The 16,478-nt window shown below is 34.9% G+C and overlaps 1 long non-coding RNA gene across 1 annotated transcript; it reads left to right on the top strand.

The window, feature by feature from the left end:
* The first annotated feature begins 134 nt into the window (after positions 1–134).
* LOC141378288 (uncharacterized) lies at positions 135–15,492 on the top strand. The gene is made up of 3 exons (XR_015478602.1): positions 135–263; positions 394–572; positions 12,366–15,492. It is a non-coding gene; the product is annotated as an uncharacterized LOC141378288 (long non-coding RNA).
* The last annotated feature ends 986 nt before the right edge of the window (positions 15,493–16,478 follow it).

Below are 16,478 nucleotides of genomic sequence, written 5' to 3'. Positions count from 1 at the left end.
TGCTGCAGCTCAGGAGGAGCACGCTGATTGGCCGGCCGCGCACGCTGTCATATCCACACACACACAGACATACGCACAAACTCGCGCCCGCGCACAGAAACTCAGCCGGTTTTTTCTTCTCACATTTCCTATCCGTTCGAGCTCACTCCCTCTCTTTCTTTTGCTTTACATCTGTGACTCTGCCTTGCTCTCTCACTTTTTCTTTAAGTCTCTCTCTTTCCTCCTCCTTTCTGCAGACAGGAGAGCCGCGCGCGTTCTCACTGGTGAGAGCTGGGTTTGGTTTTAGGCAATGATGTGGCAGAAGGAAACCTAATTAATAATAAGGCGGGAAGCAAGAGAGATGTGAAGTATGTGAAGCCCCTCAAGACTACCCCGTTTTTGTTGTTTTTTTAGGAGGAAGGCTACCCTGTCTTCTCCCACCATAACAGAGGGCTTCAGGATCGGGTGGAAAGGTAAAATGAAAATGTGATAAAACGAAGGCCTTGAGGGAGAAGAAGGAGCTTTATGTACCGCAACTCCAAGTCATCAAACTCTCAGCTCGCTCTCGGAGGCCATCCATCATTTACCTCCAGGTCTCCCCTCTTTTCTTTCTTTCTTTTCTGCCTCAGCGCAGGTTGATGATTTATCTTTTCGACTGTGTTTATTTATTTACCTTCTCCCCTACCGACGTTTTCGTGCAGGTGGGCTTGAGGATGGGCTTATGCAAATGCAGTTTTTTAAGTATACTCATCGTAAATTTAAGTACACAAATTGAATTTAATCTGTTTTGTAATACAACATAATTTGTAATACTCCACTATATTATAACTGTAGTTTAAATTGATTAAAAGTATGACCTTGAACGCAATAATTATAATATGCATTATCATTTGCTCATTAATTTTCCTTCGACAGGGGTCGCCACAGCAGAATGAATCCAGCATGTGTTTTACACAAAGGATGCCTTTCCAGCTGCAACCCATCACGGGGAAACACCCATGCAGTCTCACATTCTCACACACATACACACTACGGCCAATTTAGTTAATTTATCTGTACCGCATGTCTATGGACTGTGGGGGAACCAGAGCAACTGGAGAAAACTCACGCCAACATGGTGAGAACATGCAAACTCCACAAAGATATGCCAGCTGACCCAGTCGGGGCTAAAACCAGCAAACCTTTTGCTATGAGAATTGTAACTATGTATGTATACACTGTAAAACCAATAAATTAAGGTAACTCAAACCATTCGAGGAAACTGATTGCAACAAACCATTTAAGTTAAAAAACTAATCCTTATGAGTACTGTAAACTGAACTTAATCCATTTGAGTAAACGAAGCAATTTGAGCATGGTAAAACCCAATAACTGAAGAGAACTTAAACCATCTGAGTACTGTAAAACCAAATAAGTTTAGGCAACTCAAACCATTTAAGGAAACAGATACAAAACACTTGAGTTAAAAAAAAAATCTAATGAGTACTGTGAACTTAATCCATTTAAGTTGAAGTAATGAGGTATTAAATTAACTACCTTCAATACTGAGTTCAAAACTGTTTCCAAATGAGTAGAATTAACGTTATGTAAATTGAGTCAACTACACTCATTTCATTTGATTAAGCTAACTGTTGGGTTTTACAGTGTACTCATCAACACACATACAATAAAACACGTGCACACAAACACACACAATATATATATATAGAATATTTATATTTTTTATTCATTTAAAATACTAAACATCTTTAGAAACAGAAAGATAGTGCATAAAAATTCAGGAAAAAACTATTACAAACTACAATTACTTACAATATATATATATATATATATATATATATATATATATATATATATATATATATATATATATATATATATATATATATATATATATAATTTTTGTTTTAAATGTATTTATTTCGTTTTTATTAGCTTCAATATTCATTCAATTTTCTTTGGCTTAGTGCCTTTATTAATCTGGGGTCGCCACAACGGAATGAACCGCCAACTTATCCAGCATATGTTTTACACAATGGATGCCCTTCTAGCTGCAACCCAGTACTGCAAGTCTTTAGACTGAGGGGGGAAACCAGAGGGAAGGAAGGAAACCCATGCCAACACGGGGAGAACATGCACAGATCTCCACACAGAAACGCCAACTGACCCAGCAGAGGCTCGAATTAGCAACCCTCTTGCTGTGAGGCGACAGTGCTAACCGTGTCACCTAGCTTTACTATAATATAATATAATTAATATAATATAATATAATATAATATAATATAATATAATATAATATAATATAATATAATATAATTTAATATAATATAATTCATTCATTCATTCATTCATTCATTTTCTTTTCAGCTTAGTCCCTTTATTAATCTGGGTTCGCCACAGCGGAATGAACCGCCAACTTATCCAGTGCATTTAAGCAGCGGATGCCCTTCCAACTGCAACACATAACTGGGAAACACCCATACACACTCATTCATACACATACAGCATGGACTATTTTACTCTTACCCAGTTCACCTATAGCACATGTCTTTAAACTTTGAAACTTTTGAAACCGGAGCACCCAAGAAAAAACCAACGCGAACACGAGAAGAACATACAAAACTATTATTTTGCAAACATGACATAACTAAAACTAAAACTTAATGACCTTGTGTGAAATGCTACAATAAACCCAGTTTTGCCAGAAAAGGTGCAAAACATAGGAAACATACTGTATGTAAAACTAGTCATATTTGTAAGTGTTATGAGATAATAATGCAGACACACACACACACACACACACACACACACATACACACACATCACATTGACAGTCCAACAGCTGACTAACTATTACAGTATGGGCATTAATGCTGTTTGTGAAGACATGCATAAGACAGCAAACTGGAGATTGGATATTGAATAGAGCAGATCATTGCTCAGCAAATTGTGGGAAAAAATAGATTATGCACTTGGATGAATCTTTTGTCAAACTCTTAGGAGTTTCAGCCTGAGTGCGTGTCAGGAGTGCTGATAAATGACCACATTCACTCACAGATTTCAGTTGGGCTCCCTTTTCACTTCTTATTTCCCTTGTACGTATATTGAATTTATTTATTTTTTTCAAATACTGTATATTACATTCAACGGTATTCACAGACGTTACACAGTTTGAATATGCATATAGATACAATTTACCCATTTCAGTTAAACAACAAATTTCCATGAACTTGAATTACCATTTTAGTAATCTTTAAACATTGCACATAACAAGACACTTACAGAGTATTCTGTCGGTAAGTGAGCACTATCTCATGATACTATTCCAGCCTCTAAATCACCTTCCAGAACCATTTCCAAAACTGTTTCTCGTTGGCACGATCTTCCCAATCTCACTCTGATTCATGCTTACATTCAAACGGCTATTGAAAACTCATCTCTTCCACAAGCACTTGAGTACATTTTTCTAAACAATATCGGTACCAGTAGTAAGTAGCACTTCTTGTGTGAATAGCATTTGTATGATGAGTCGCTTATGTGTTTATCATTTGTAAGTCGGTTTGGTCAAAAGTGTCTGATAAATGACTAAATATAAATGCAAATGTAAGAAACGTTTAATTAAAATCAGTTGATTTACATTTTAGGGCAAATTAGTAGCCCAACTGTTTATTTTATTCCTCAATTTTTTTTTTCAACACATTTCTAAACATAATAGTTTTGATAACAAATTTGTGATTTATTTTATCTTTGCCATGATGTCAGTACATAATATTTTATTAGATGTTTTCAAGATACTAGTATTCAGCTAAAGTGCTATTTAAAGGCTAACTATAGGTTGACTAAGCAAGTTAGGGTAATTAGGCAAGGTGTGTTGTATAACAGTGGTTTATTCTGTAGACAATCGGGAAAAAATGCTTAAGAGGGCTAAAAAAATTGGCCTAAAAATGTTTTTCACAAGATTAAAAGCCCCGTGCCAACGCACGCCTCCCACCAGTGCCAATATACAAATATCCCACGGCTTCTCATGTGATATTGCTCATTTATATTATATATATATATATATATATATATATATATATATATATATATATATATATATATATATATATATATATATATATATATATATATATATATGCATCTGCTTACATAATATGATATTGCAAGTGTGATATTACATTTATACAACAGTTCGACGGCATAATTGTGTATATAAAAACGAAAATCAAACATGGAGAGTCTCAAAAGTCTTTTTGAACGAGCAACTACTTTCTTCCACCATTCTTTCACATCTGCAGCTGATGTCAGCAGAAACTGTTGCTACTTCACCAATGTCACTTTAGAGCTAGTATTTGAATGATTTTTTAGTGTAATGTCTGGAGTGATGACAAAGCAGGTCAGTTTTGCTCACATTTTAAGATTATAAAGCTGAATGGTTTGAAATGCCATCAGTCTAGATTTCCCATTATTTCTCTCTTGCAATTCAGAGATCACAACAATTAACCCTAAAAAAGCCAAAGCACAGCAAACACTACCAGATTACTATGGTATAAATACAGCACTACGACATACAAAAGAGAGAGAAAGATCGGCTTAAAGTGTCACTTACCAGTTTTATACTGATTCGATCAGCTGTAGTTTAAAATTTATGCAGTTTTTCCTCCCCTAAGCACTTATGCAGTCATTTGCCATTGTGTGGCAGAATGTCAACCCTTTATGCTCTACTCAATGACAGGCTACTTATAAATATTTAAAATTAGGCCTATCCTCTATCCTTATAAATAAACTGCATAGTTGCAATCTAAACAACTACATTCTCACCTAAAAAAGCCTCAAAAGTACATTATGTTGTCCAACAGCTGCAGTGTTTCTTAAACCGTATTGAGTTCATTCCTCTGGTTGTCATGTGGGTGGTGTAATACACAAGGGTGAAGAGGCTGTACGAGTTCTGATTTTGCAGAATATCTCACGGCTATTAGCCAATCAAATCTAAGAACATAACAGAACTGTTGAACTCTGTTTACAAAAAGAGGATTAGTAAAAAAAATCTGGATTCTATTTGAATTATAACCTGTTGACAGTATTTGAGAATGGAGATGCCTGCAACCTGCAAGAGCATTATGATTTAAAAAAAAATAGCATCTTAATTCACTGTGCAAATGGCATCAAACGCAAGCCACATTCCAGAGAGAGAAAAGCAGATTTTATGCTTCTGCTTACAAAATATGATATAAACATCGCAATCCAATATCTGAAATGCCTTCTCTCCATTCAAGGCTTGATTGAGATGAATGTTTAATTGTGTTGGGATAGAGGATTTATTCTGGAGTCTGTCCTCACATGCTTTCACATGTCACCTTATAAAGCCTGAAAAACCAAACAAGGACTAGCAAAACAAAAACCCACATTGCTTCCTCATTGCCTTACTGTACTTGTTTAAAAAGGTTTGCATTGGCAACAATGAGAAGCAGTGAGTGAGATTCTTTGCAATGAATATGACACACAACATGAAAATGACTTGCTAACAAAGGACTATATTTTGTCACGAAGGTTCCGGTGGCTCCTCATTTTCAAGACTGATGGACTGCCTCTTTTTCTATTATTCTTGAAAGAATTATCTATGGTCTCTACACTTCATTCATTCAACTTAATGAAAATGGCTATTAAGATTTCAGTTACATCCCTTGTTCCTTTTTATCTATTTGAACATCCAGATGAAAAACAGGATGTGTTATATTGGGGTAACCAACTCTGAGTAATAACTGTGTCAGTGTGGTAATGGCAGTAAAGGTAAATGCATTAAGTGCAAGTTTAGTGACCTGATACTATTCTAAGAGATGCTTTAAAAAGCACTAAAGACCATTTATTTTGAGTCCTCAACTGGAAATGAACTCTGTCTGAAGATTCTGTAACAAAATAAACCCTTATATTTGACCACACCAACAACTGTGCTACTTTTCAGTGAACTAATACAAATTGAAAACGCATAAAAATGCTAAAGCAATGCTACACTTGTCACAGCAAGTGTTACATACAATAAATCCATTAAACAGGTAGCTGGTTAATGACCCGCGCAGTCAGTAGACAGCAGTGAGAAGCCATTAGCTCCATAGCAGATTAAGCACTTAGTCAGTTCGTTCATTCTTAGTGTGCTTAGCAAACCCTTTGTACAAAAATAAATAAATATTAATTGTTCTTTTTGTATTATTATTTTTATGTTGACAAAGAGTCTGCAAAATTAAAAACAACAATAAAATAAGTTATTCATGCATAAGTATAAATGTTCTGTAAACTAATACTTATACTTATACTGGTTATTTTTATTTTATTATTATATTAATAAATAATAATATTATTATTATTAGTAGTAGTAGTAGGAGCAGTGATTTATAAATTTACTTTGACTTGTATTTAATTACAGACAATGCAACAAAAATTAATTAATATGCAATTTCGTGGTTTTTATTGAGTTTTTTTTTTTTTTATAAATAAAAAAATGTTTTCTATGTTTGTTATTGTGTGTATCTCTGGAAAAGAAGGCAGCATATTGTACTCCAAAATTTCTATGTTTTTTTTCAGCATTAATGGTGCTAACAAAAAAGTGCAAGTTACCAAGGACACTGACACAAGTTACCAAGGGCACTTACACAATCCCATACTAGGATAGACCCTGCTTTTTGGACTTGTTACTGGTAACAGTCTGGATGATTCTTTTCTTCTTTGGTCCAGAGCACATGTGTCCATTTCTCTCATAAAAATACCTGAAATACTCATGTATCTGGCCGCAGTACATATTATCAGAGTTTGATAGTGTATCCCAGATGTCTAAGAGCCCAGAGAAGTTGACGGCACTTCTGGACACTGTTAACATAGGGTTTCCTTTTAGCACAGTACAGTTTTAACTGGCATTTTTAGATGTAACTTGTGATACTTGACAAGGTTTGCTAACTTAGTCCATGTGGTGATATGGCTTGTAGATAAATGATGATACTTGATGCAGTGAGGGATTTGAGTTTACAGTTGTTTACAGTTGTCCACCTTAGGCTTGCACTCTTGTCCTTTATGCACTGAAATTCCTACAGATTCCTTGAATCTTTTAATTTTTATGCACTGTTGAAGGTGAAATATGCAACTGTCTCCCTATCTTTATTTGAGGAACATTGTTTTTAAATAATTCAATAATTACTGTATCTCACATATTTGTTGGCAATCCTCAGCTCATCTTTGCTCCTAAAGGATTAGACCTTTTGGATGCCTTGGTATCAATTCATAATTACAATCACTTCTTGACATCACCATTTTCAAATTGCATCCTTTAACCAATTTACCTGATTATTAGTCCTAAATTGCTTCTGTCCCAACTTTCTTTGTGTTGCGGGTCTGAGTGTCAGGAAAGGAGTTGACATAAAATGAAGTTGACCAGACAAAACATGAATTATTTTGTGTTTATATTGTTGCAATGAAATACAAGTAAATTAGGAAATCACTACTTTCCTTTTCTGTTTGGAATTTCTAGACTGTCCCAACTTTATCTGATTTGGGGTTAAGAGTATATATTATTAATAGTAAATAAATTATATTTATGATACCCAAGATGAGTTTACAGTTTTTTACAATTGCTATGACACTTTTTTCAATACATTTAACAAGTTTCCTAAACTCTTAACACGGTTAGCACAACATCCGTCTTCGTGGGCTATACAATTAACACATTTCTTGTTGCTTTGACAAAAAATGCATCCAGTTAACACAAATTTAAAATGCTTGAACTTCTTTTACACACAAACTCAACCAAAACCAAAACTATGTAATTTCACAGTCCAATTTACCAATGCTTTCACAAAGTATGTCAGAACAGATAACATCATGTTCTAAACAGAACCTAAATAGGCTAGAACTAAAGTAAACAGCTGTTCATATTGTCAACTGAAACACAAATATATTCCCTGTATGTATATATATATATATATATATATATATATATATATATATATATATATATATATATATATATATATATATATATATAGACACACACACATACATGTATATATTATATTTACGTAAGAGAAACATAATAGGCCAAAGTGCCATCGTTACCATGCCGGGCCAGAGAAGAAGTCGGGCAAATGCAGAAGACCAGGCAGTATAGAAAATTATTTAGTTTTTTATTATAATTGTGATGCTTTTTCTGTTTGTATATCTTGCAGTGATTTCCTTTTGCAAATAAAGTCTATTGCAGCAATTCTGTGTCTGTATTTTTTAACATCAACTGTAAATTTTATAAAGCAATTTTTTTCTTTATTTTTGTATTGAACTTTTGCAGTAAAAAAAAGAAAATGCATTTACTAAACCCAACAAAATGAAAATGTAGAGAGTCTTAAAATATAGGGGCAAAGCTGACACATAAACTAATGCAGTTTCTGTAAATTTAACTGATGCTAGTGTTTTTATTGTCAGTGTTTTCTGATTGACTGAATGTGTCTGTTGGAAGAGAACATGTGTTAGTGTTTTGAACAATTATGTCATTTTGAAACATGTTTGTAGTGTATTGTTAGACATAGTGTAGTGTGTTTGTTTATTATTGTATTTTGAAAAGTAGTTTAGAGGTTTAGTTTACAATGTGTGATTTTGAGCATGAAATTAACTGTTTTGTCAATTGTGTGTTTTAGGTGTGTTGGTGCGTTAAGAGTTTAGCAAACTTGCTAAATGTATTGAAAAAACTGTCATAGCCATTGTAAAAAACTGTAAAATACCCAAGATAGGTTGAACACAGATAAATACTTTTGTGTTGATTTCTCTTCAGGTTTCATCAGTCAAAACATCTCTATCTGCATTTGATTCAGATTCAGGTTTTCTTAAGTCGTGTTTTATTCATATACAAGAGCCTTGCTTGTATGCTTTTTTTGCAGGTGTATGGATTATTTACAGTTTTAACCCAAAGAATGACCAGTCTGTCAGATGAAAAAGAGCTGGAGTCAGATATTCAAATAAATAAATAAAGTTTACTGAAGATAGTTTGCAGTTTCATCAGCAGAAGCCAGCTTCAACACTCGCAATGGGTTCCTACAGGCCGCTCCACTTACAATCACAAATCAACATCAATAATACTCTTTCATATCGTCATTAACAGCATCTTACATATAGGTGTAATTTCCACGTGGATGATGTGCGTACAATTCTGAACAATATCATAAGCATATAAACATCAGACACCCACTAGACTGTTTAGAGCTGACTTGAGACCTATGAAAAGGATCCACAATTAAATAGTACACACACACACACACACACACACGCTTAAAGTACAATCTGTTTCTTAGCCAAGGCTGAGTGTACTCTCAGCCTTCTTTATCAAAACTGGTTAAAAACCGGTATAATCTACATTCAGGCAGTTATATCCTTACTACACAAAGTCTCTCCTGAATAAAAAGTAAAATCACTTTAAAATAATTACCTCAAAAAATAGCTAAATCACTTAAGACATTTTAGATAGTATTAACTCGAAATAACAGTAGAAACTGAACTTGTTTCAAGTTCTCAGCCCTTCAGTTCCACTCGAGGTCTCACCTCTGACCTAGTTGGTGGCTCCTGAAAATAGTTACAAAGAGAAAGGCATATGCACTGAACATTCTTATATTAAGCAATGTGTTAACTTTCATTCATTATTCAATAATCATCTTTAATAAAAAATAAAGCGAAACATGATAATGAGAAAAGGATAAACGTTGATCCATGCTGAGAAGGACTGGAAGGTAGAAATCAAAATCCTTCACAGGAATGAACTTAGAATTCAGCTCCAAAATGTTAATGTAGAATTCATGTCCATTTATATCTAAACAGGAAAGACAGAAAGAAAAAAAACACTCCAAAAATATTATTTAAAACTACTTATTTAAAATGAGCTGAAACAACACAATTCTTGAGATTTTGTTAGGACAACATATATTTTATGCTGCCCACATACATTTCAATCCACATAAACTTGTTAAAAGTGTTAAGTTAACTTAATCAAAAAGTGTTGGGACAACATGAATGAATTGTGTGATAGAATAGAGCAATAAAACTGGCCTCCTATTTTTAAAGATGTGTGTGTATAATCTATTACAATTATGGGCCATCTATGCAAACAGCTTTTAGCCATCTTCAAGCCGTCTATCGACACATCTCTGCTGTAAATGTATTCTGCAAATGGACATCATTTCCATTTTGCACAGCGAGGAACCTCATTTCTGCAGCAGTCAGATTCTTGACTCAATTTCAATCTCAGTCTGTTGTGAATACATTTTCAGCAGGGTCATGTGGCCTTGTGGCTCTAATTACTATATTCTTTCCTATTACAGTAGTAGTGTGAGACAGTGGCACCAAGAGCCACATAAATCACTTCACAGACCCTGAGGTTAGACCTTTCAGTGTATTATCTGAGCTGTTTCCCACAAACACTCAACAGCTCTCTGTATTGGTAATGTTTTTTATTTTTTTTCTGCAAGAAAAATCGAAAACCTTTGTCACTTGTCGTAATTGCAGGGCTTGAACCAGCATTAAATTCAAACATATCTCAAATATGATTCATGAAATATAGTATGTTTACACTACAGGAATCTACTGTAATAATGAACTTTCACTTCCGACTTTTTACAGTATTTAACAAATTCTGATATTTTGCCAGTCCAACACGCAAAAGCATTTTAAGGACAAAAACTAAGCAATACACTTTCAGATCTCAACATTATTTAATGGTCCATTATCATGTCATTTGTTAGAACTTTTACAATTACAGAACTTGATTAATTTCAAAGATGAATGTAATTGCAGAAGTTTAGTGTTTTGTGACTGATTACATTGTAACCGACGCTGTCTGCAGTTTGTGGTCTGTAATGATAAATACATTTGGCTGCATGATCGGAGTATGTTTTAGGCTAAATATAAAGGGATCTGACATCCCAATACTTTCCAAGCGAAGTTAAACCAGACCCTCCAGCCATAGCGATGACTTAAAATGAGCAGATTTGACAGGGGCCCATTATCCGATCTCTTAATCTGGCATCTGTGTTACACAGTGTCAGAGAGCATTTATCCTCGAAGCAAATCCAAAATATAAAAAATAAACTTGTTTTCAAGCAGTATAAAATCAGTGGCAGGATTTTTTTTAAATAAAACCGTGTATAATTGCCTATTACATTTTTGTTTGAAGATAGAGGTAAATTGCAATAAAATATTTGAAAAGGAACTAATTATAATTAATTATACCACAGCTACTTCCTCTTCTTAAATTTGGCTGGCTGTGTTCATGCATAGACACGCAGCACTAGGAATTGCCACTGTCTGTTTTAGATCCTGTCTGTTTGTGTTCTTCAAAGAGTGACAGTTCTTACAATAGTGATGTAATTTTTGCGTAATATATCATTAACAAACAATGAGCTATTCATTTGTTACAGGATTTATTAATCTGTGTTCATTTTTCTTGATAAAGAAAACAGATGCTTACTGTTAATTTCTAGCTTAGGTGTTTTAATTCATATTAAGTGATAGCCTAAGGATTTTAATATTGGACTCAAGTCACATGACTCACATGACAAAATTGATGACTTGTGACTTGTTTGATTAAATTAAGACTTTAGGTGACTTAAAAGTGACACTTGAGACTTGACTCTTAGGTGAAAGACTTGACAATGACTTGACCTTTTATGAATAACTATGATAAGTTTTCTGCCAGTTCTGGATTTGGATATGCTAGTGCCACTACTGCTTTGCAGGAATAACCAATAACAGTCTACTTCAAATGAGACGTATCGCTGAATGAGAAACTGAACGGATTCCTCTGCACATTGGTTTACATGGCCATTAAACAGAGCTGTGACAAGATCTCTTGATACATAACACAAATTCAAATTAAGTTGACAGCTAAATGAAAGGATCAGATTTTTACTTCCACAAATTAACTACTATTATGATTTTGCTTGTAGCAGCATTAAAAGGAACCACAAAGAAATGTGGCATAGTCATATAGAGTTATGTAATTAATGTATTATACACTGAGTGCACAATTAGTAGTGCACACGTGATTGTTTTGACCATATCATCATTTTAATCACAATTTTCAACTCCAAGTTGTATAAACTTTAATGCTTATTGGTGTTAATGCATATCAGGTGATGTGTATTTGTGTAACGAGGGAGGGTGTGGCCTAAGGAGATCAACGCCTTATATCAAGGTGCGCAGAACTAGGCAGTTTCTTCTCCTCAGAAAAAATGGGCCAAAAAAAAAAAATTAACTGACTCTGATAAGTCAAAAATTTTAAAAAGTCTTTCTCTGGGATGCAGCACTTTTGAAATATCTAAGAAATTGGGGCGTGATCACAGAACCATCCAATGTTTTGTCAACAGGGTTGCAAGAAATGTGTTGAGAAGAAAAGATGCTAATTCACCAACCAAAGATTTGAGAAGAATCAAACATGAAGCTTCCAAGAACCCATTATTCCCCAGTGCCATCTTCCACAACTGCAGCCTACCTGGAGTGTGAAGAAGTACGAGGTGTTCAGTTTTTAGAGACATGGCCATCGTGAGAAAGGCTGAAACACGACCACCTCTGAACAAGACACATAAGTTGAAGCATCAAGAATGGGCCGAGAAATATCTTAAGACAGATTCTTCAAAGGTTTTGTGGACTGATTGGATAAGAGTGACTCTTGATGGACCAGATAGATGGGCCCATGGTTGGATCATTAAAAATGAGCTAGTTTGACCTTTTCGGGTTGAAATTGACTCAAAATCAACTCTCAGACCTACTGCTAATTTTTGAAGACAGTTTGTTCAAGCAGTGGTACAGGAACAAGTCTGCATCTTTTAAAAAGACTTTTTTATGCAAGACAACGCTCCATCTCATGTGTCAAAGTACTCCACTGCATGACTGGCCAGTAAAAGCCTTTAAGATGAAAATCTTATGACATGGCCCCCTTCTTCATCTGGCTTAAACCCTATTGAGAACTTTTGGGCCCTTCTTAAGCAGCACATGTACAGTCAAGGTAAACAGTACACCTCTCTGAACAGTGTCTGGGAAGCTGTGGTTGCTTTTGCACAAAAAGTTGATTCCAAACAGATTAAGAAGACTTGTGAATGTTATCGAAAAGAAGGGTGACTATTGATCATTGAGTTTTTTTTTTGTTTTGTTTTTGGAAATTTCAGAAATGTTTATTTATAAATTCTGAGTTTGTTTATTATTCTCACTTTAACAGGTGAAAATGAACAAGTGAAATGTGAAAATCTTTGTTTTTCACTTGCAAAATAATTCTGCACACCAAAAGTTGCTCAATAATGGTGTGCATGTAGATATTCTCTTAAGAAAGACAAACTTCAGGTTTCTGTTCAGATATGAGGGTTTCTTACCATTTAGGATTGACTGAGCACTGTAGTTGTACACTATCAAAATTACTACTCAAACATACAACTTGCCTTATAATTGTGCACACAGTGTATATTCAATTTACTTAAGGTATTATGTAATATTATTACCATATTAGTCCCATTTTATATTAGGTGGCCCTAACTACTATGTACTTGCTTCAAAAATGAAATACAACTGTGATCATAATGTGTTGCAGGACAATTCTGGTGCTCTTGAAGTGGGATATTGGAAGTGGGTTAGGGACAGTTTAGTGGTATGGGTAGATGTAAGGGCTGGTCAACAGTGTAATTACAAATGTAATTGCAGGAATTTATTACATATGTTACTACAAAGGTTTAATCAATTGTAAAATGTGTATTTACACAATACCTACATTGTAAAATTATTAGTTTTATTAATTGTATTAAAAGTACATATTAATTAGGGCCACCTAATATAAAGTGGGACCGACTTCAAATAAGAATTCATTCCTTCATTCATTTTCTTTTTGGCTTAGTCCTTTTATTAATCAAAGTTGCCACAGTGGAATGTACCACCCACCTATCCAGCATATGTTTTACGCAGCAGATGCCCTTACAGCCACCACCCAGTACTGGGAAACACCCATACACACTCATTCACACAGACACTCATACACTATGGCCAATTTAGCTTATTTAATTACTAGCGCATGTCTTTGGTCTGTGGGGGAAAACGCAGCACCCATAGGAAACCCACGCCAACATAGGGGAAAACATGCAAATTCCAAACAGAAATGCCAAATGCCTGAGATCGAACCTGCAACCATCCTGCTGTGAGCTACCACTGAGCCACCACATTGTCCCTCAAATAAGAATAATATTAAAACTTCCAAATCAGTTGTTAGTGCCAATTTGTTCTACTGATGATTTGGTAGCTTTAATATTATAATAAATGCTACTGCTCTGAAATGTTAGTCTGGGGCTACAGGTATAATATGTATCACTAAGAGAACACTTGTTTGGAACTAAATGTTTAAAATAGTTTCTTTGACATAAAAAATGGACTGAACTAAAATGTAAGTAACTCAATACTGTTTAATTGTTACCATAGTATTCTGTGTTATACGTTATTCAGAATAACAGCAGGTATACTATAGCATGTCTACTAGGCTAATGCTAATTGTTAAATATGCATGCTGTTGACAATACTGCATACAATTGCTACTCTTGAATGTGATAAAGTCCACACAGTGTGAAAAGCCACAGCAAGACAGCAAGTGTGCAGGGTCAAAGTGTTGACATAGACACAGAATTCATCACAGCCGGTAATGGTCCATTAGACAGTGGGCTAGTCAGAGGCCACTACCTTATTGACATTCAGGGGGGCACTCGGCGCTACAACATACTGGCGGCCTTCTATACTGCTGTGACAAAACACAAGCTCTGCCGAGACAATCACAACAGTGTGTGTTACACTGCGCTGAAATGGAGAAAAGCCTCACAGTGGAAAACATGATAGCCTCTCATTTCCTGCCGATGCCCATCTTGTATACGTGAACACATTGGTGTGTATATATGACTGAGAAAAAGACGATTTTTATCATGCCGTGTTCACAAACAAATCAACATTTTTATCCTGATATGGAGCTTTCATTTCATCCACAGTGTGTCTGTCTGTATTTGTATATATTTATACATGTCTATATGCTTCAGCAGATTATCTTCTACCTTTAACTTCTACCTTCTACCTTGCCTCGGTCAGTAGCTTGGCTTCTTTGCAACATTAATGTCATTTTAGAATGAGTCCAATAAATGAACATCATTTTCACAGCCAAAAGATGAGAAGAGGATCTGTTTGCAGTTAAGCAAAAGGGAAAATTCCCTTCCGCTTTCCTCTTTGAGAGACACTGAATAGCATCATTAAGCATTTATCACATGGCATATGGAGACAAATCACGAATCTGTTTCTGGAGGGTATAAGTATATAAGCTATAATTCAGAAACCTGGAGAAGGTGATGTGTTTTGCTGTTGCAGAGAGAAATTGGTTTATGTCATTTTATGTTTTAATGCATGTAAAATGAATAGTCAAATAGCAGTGCAGCTGCCATGTTCTCTAATAAACAGAGTTGGGAAGAGATGGGGAAATTGTAACACTTTTTCCTTTTTATTTATGTATTAAAACCTGTTTTTATTCCAATCCTGAAACTGAAACATCTTTGGCATAAAATTTAGATGTTTTATATTGGTTATTGCATCAAATAAAATTAACAAAAGTGTTTTTATGTAAAGCATATTAAATGCAAATAAAGTATCTAATTAAGTGTTTCAGATACATTTTGGGAAAAATAAAGTGACAATTTGTATACAATTTGTTTGATAGATAGATAGTGTAACTCCATTCTGTTATAAAAGAGATCGTTTTTGTTTTTACTGTAATAAGTTTAATATAAAATGTAAAAAAATGTACATACTGCATAAATTAATATAATGCAATGTTTTCTATTTATTTTTAAATATTATTAAAAATAAATGGGTAATTTACCCTTGGTAACTATATCTATCTTCAGCCCACAACCAAGTTTGGTTTTTAGCCCTTTATAAGAAAAAGTTTGGGCACCCTGGTATATGAAAATCATTAAGTTTTGCGTATAACAATTTATTTATTTATTCATTTTCATCTGTTATTCCGGTCCTGTGTTGCAGCGGCAGCAGTCTCAAGAGAGAGAACCCCAAACTTCTCTCTCCTTAGACAGCTATTCCAGGGGGATCTCAAGGTGTTCCCAGGCTAGCCGAGAGACATACCTGGGGTCCCTCCAGCATGTTCTGGGTCTTCCACAAGGGCTCCTCCCGGTGGGACATGCCTGAAACACCTCACTAGGTAGGCATCCAGGAGGCATCCAAAACAGATGCCAGAGCCACCTCAGCTGACTTCTCTCGATGTGGAGGAGCAGCATTTCTACTCCGAGCTCCTCCCGGGTGATAGAGCTCCTCATCCTATAAGGGTGCACCCTGCCACTTTGTGAAGGAAACTAATTTTGGCTGCTTGTGTCCGAGATCTTGTCTTTTCTGTCATGACCCAAAGCACATGATTATATGTTGAGAGTATGAAGGTAGGTTGACCGGTAAATTAAGAG

The sequence above is a fragment of the Danio rerio genome, chromosome 2 (genome assembly GCF_052040795.2).
Source record: "Danio rerio strain M-AB ecotype USA chromosome 2, GRCz13ab, whole genome shotgun sequence".
NCBI classification, from domain to species: Eukaryota; Metazoa; Chordata; class Actinopteri; order Cypriniformes; family Danionidae; genus Danio; species Danio rerio.
Note: the sequence above shows the minus strand (reverse complement) of the source record. Positions and strands in the feature narration are given on the sequence as shown.